The following is a 4,127-nucleotide window of genomic DNA, read 5'->3' on the forward strand; positions in this document are numbered from 1 at the left end:
AATAGGCAAGTAAGCCAGAGCCCTGAGGGTCCTGTTGGAAAAACTGTTCAATTGTTTCTGCTTAACCATCTTGAAGGCCTGGGCCAGGGAGTATGCATAAGCAGCCTGCCTGGAAAGGTGTCACCACAGAGGTACCACTCTGGGACTGGGCAGAAGCCGGCAGCTGAGAGGGCTCTAGATAGTCAATCAGGATCTGGGGTTCCAAGCCCTGGTCTGCCACTTACCAGCCACATGCTCCTAGGCAAGGAATGTTACCTCTAGGATTTATTTCCTTATCTGTTCCTTATCTCTTAGAATCCCCAAGGTTCTATAGGGTCACGTGAATTAGCAGGTATGGAACTGGTGTGAAGATGGAGATCTGCTGGTGGGCTCAGGTGGAAAGCTGGCAGGGAAGTATCCCCAGGATGGCTGGATGCTCCAGGTCCTGGAAGTCATTATCTGAAAGGGACTGACCTTTCTGTCAGCAGCCTGGCATTGGGCTGACATCCAGGGTTTGCCACCACCTTTCTTTCCATCTATTCTATAGGCCCATCTTCTCTTCAGAACCACAAATATGCACCAGACTTGGCCTCTAGGCATTTGCTCAAGTAACATCCTCCTCTCAGCTGCTGGGCCCTCCTCCACTTGCAAAAATCCAGACTCCTCTGATTCCCTAAAGGGAAGGGTTCTCTGTGGCCATGGACTTCAGTGAGACCTCTCTCCGAGCACTGGTGACATTGCAGTTTCTGTTCAGCTTATATAAATCTTTCACCTCTTTTTAAAGATAACCATGGAAGGGACCACCTCTGATTATGAGTATATATGGTGTGTGTGTGTGTGTGTATGTGTGTGTGTGTGTGTGTGTGTGTGTATTCCAGCACGTATGTGACATATTTTTAAAATTTTCTTTCACATGGGACAAATGGTGTGTGATAAATAAAGTATCACAATTGGAAAGAACACGGGTTTTAATGTCCAGTAGATAAGGATTCTAATCCTGGCTCTGCCATCCTAATTGACTCTGCCCTACCTATTGATGCCCACCTGGAGTGACCTTGAACACATTGTGGGTTTTTCTCAGTCTTGGCTCCTTCATTTGCCAAGACAGACTCATGATATTTACACTGGAGGGGTGTGGCCATGATTCTTATCCATGGGCACATGCGCCTGTCTCTCTGTGGAACTGTATTCAGCGATCTGAAAGGATGAGACTCGGTTCTGTTTTTGAGCACGCCAATGGGGCCAGTTACAGCAATTAATAACTCGTGTTAACACTGTCATGAACATCCCATCACTTCTCTCCAGCTCAGAGAAGTATGCAGACATACAGATCTGGTCACAGTGTATCCCCCTGAGGACAGGCTCCAAGCGCTGACCGCTCATGTCTCCCAATCAGATGTGCCAGCTGCTTGAGTTCACTCACAAGAGGCAATGGGGACCCAGCATCCAGGCCTGGGCAGGAACAGGTATCTCCCTTCCTTGGTGACTATGACCTTACTGTTGATGCTGGGGCTCTGCTGGGACCTGCATGCAGGGAGGCCCAGCTTGGCTGAAGCCACAGAGGCTGGGTACCTGGTCACCAGGGAGACCAATCCTCCTCCAGCCCCACTAGGAGCAGGAAATATCGTTCACAACCAGAAGAAAATGAACTTTGTTCTTTAGAAAACCGAGTTACAGTATTCTGAGCGTCTTTCTGGCATTCTAACCTTGCAATGTTGCCTTTACAAATTCAGAAAGCAAATGATCTTCAAAATGATGTGTGTACGTGTGTGTGTGTGTGTGTGCTTGCATGTGCACATGTGTGCACGTTCATTGGCTTATTGCTCTTAGACCTGGTCACATGGTCACTGACATCATTTTAATGTTGCTAAGTTGAGATACTTTCAAGTTCCCGACCAAGGACTCCTGCTTGAGAAGGCGACGGAAGCCTTTTGGAGTGTGCAGAAAGGGCCAATCTAGGGAGCTACTGACACCTGCTTCCTCCCTTACCAACTCGCCCATGCATGCTCTTTGAGCTTCAGTGTCCTTTTCTTGTCATTGTTGCAGGGATTAAATACAGTGTGATAATGTGTGCATGTGTTTTGTAAATGCCGAAGTGCTATGAGGGTTTAGTTAGCCCTTGACCTTGTGCTCACTATACACACTGGTGATCCTTCAGCGTGTGTCTCCAGGCCAGAACGTCAAGCCGTTGTTGGAGGCTGTGTCCAGGGTGCTGAGCGGACCTCCAGGTGAACCTCCAGCCGGCCTCGAGCCCACTTCTCATTGAGCGTGTTCCTCGGGCATCCTCCCAGATCACCCTCATTGGAGTTACCTAAGGAGCCCACAGACCATGCAGAGCCCAGACCTGTTGATTTGGAAACCTCAAGTATAACCCAGGAATCTCAATTTTTAACCAGTACCCCAAGTTTATCAGGTGAGTCTGAGAATCACCAACGTGTGAGAATCATGGACTCAATGGTGCCCCCCAGAAATGTATTCCTTGACACATTTACTCTCCAGCAGTGCGCACACACCCACCTCATGCCAGAGGCTGTTTGTGGGGTCAGTCTTTGGGAGCAGGGGAGACGCACAGGTAAACATCTCACTCTGATGTCCCACACCAAGAATCTAATGAAGTCATGTATCCAACCCTGAATTCTGTGGGCCCCGCGAGGGGGCCAAGTGATGTGGAGACTGCTGCCACTAGGTGGGTTTCTTCCCCAGGGAGGCAAGGCTCTGCACACGCACCACGGTAGTTAATGTTCACCAGAGCTCTGAAAGGTAAAGAAGGAAACCGAGGCTTGACAAAGTTCAGTGACTTGCGCAGGGTCCTGGGATGGCAGGGGTGCTCTGGTAAGTGTTCAGTTATCCTCTCATGGTGGGGGCGGGCAGCTCAGATCCACACACCTTCCCAGCAGGGCCTTGGTAAAAGGACAGAAGGGCCACCGTCCTGAGGGTAGGCTTATACCTTGCATGCCCAGAGTCCCTGAGGCTGCCACCAAGCCAGACCACCCACCGCCCTCCCCCTTCTCTGAAGAGCTTCGGCACATTATGCCATCCAGGTCCTTCAAGAACTGGAACTTGCTGTCTCACCAGACCCAGGGCAGATGGTATGTGTGGCTGACAGATGGCAGCAGCTGGATCTCGGGCTGGAGATGCTGAGCCACACCACGGCTCTACTGGGGCTGTCTGTGGACAGACAAGCTGGCCCACTGCGAGGGCTCAGGGTCAAATAAAGGCCTCTCCTGGCTGAGGGGGATGCCCAGAGGTTGTCACAGTGAGTTGCAGCATCCCCTCAGCAGACTTGAGAAGCTCTGGCTGAAAGGCGATGGGGAGGGGACCTGGCAAACTGAGCGCCCCCAGGAGCACGGCAGGTGCATTGGTCACGCAGGACAGAGAAATGTGGGTTGCTTCGGCTCTCAGCCAAAGGAGCCTCCCTGAGTTCCCCCAGCTCAGCCTGCAGAGGGAGGAGCACACCGGCCCCGGGAAGCATCTCGGGCACTGATGCGCAGGACCTCCGTGTGGAGGTCTGACGGGGCTGGTGCTCAGGCTGGGGCAGGTGGCACTGAGGCGTGGAGGTGCCCAGGCATCCGTCCCTTCTCTCAGACAGACTTCCTGGACTCAGCCTGTCTGGGGCGCACACAGGGGAGGGCTGGAGGGGCGGAGGAGCTGCAAGGAGCCAATCACCCCGCACCGGAGCCTTCAGGCCGGTTCTCTCGGCGTGTGAGAGAGTGTGCGCGCCCCGGCGGGGATTTCTGCGGTAGAAGCAGCCGGATTCCGGAGAGGGAGAGAAGAGGAGGGGGAAGAAGCGGAGGGGAGGAGAAAATTGGGGGTGGGAGAGACAGACGGAGAGAACAGCAGTGGGAGAGAGGGAAGAGAAGCGCAGCCAGGGGAGAGAGGGAGGGAGAGGGAGCGGGAGCGGGCGGGAGCGAGCGAGAAAGTGGAGGGGAGAGCAGAAAGGGAGAGCGCGCGGGGAGCGGGCAGGACGAGAGAGAGCGAGAGCGAGAGCGAGCCGGGGAGCCGGCGGGCGCGGCGGCGGCGGAGGCAGAGCGCGGCTGGAGGGATGGGGTGAGGGCCGCGGGGAGCGGAGGCCGAGCCGGCCGCGGGCGGGCGCCGGGCAGCCAGCTCCGGGGCGCGGGCGCGGGGGGCCCATGGCGGCGGGGGCCGGG

The sequence above is a fragment of the Enhydra lutris genome, unplaced genomic scaffold (genome assembly GCF_002288905.1).
Source record: "Enhydra lutris kenyoni isolate GAN:26980312 unplaced genomic scaffold, ASM228890v2 scaffoldscaffold12, whole genome shotgun sequence".
NCBI classification, from domain to species: Eukaryota; Metazoa; Chordata; class Mammalia; order Carnivora; family Mustelidae; genus Enhydra; species Enhydra lutris.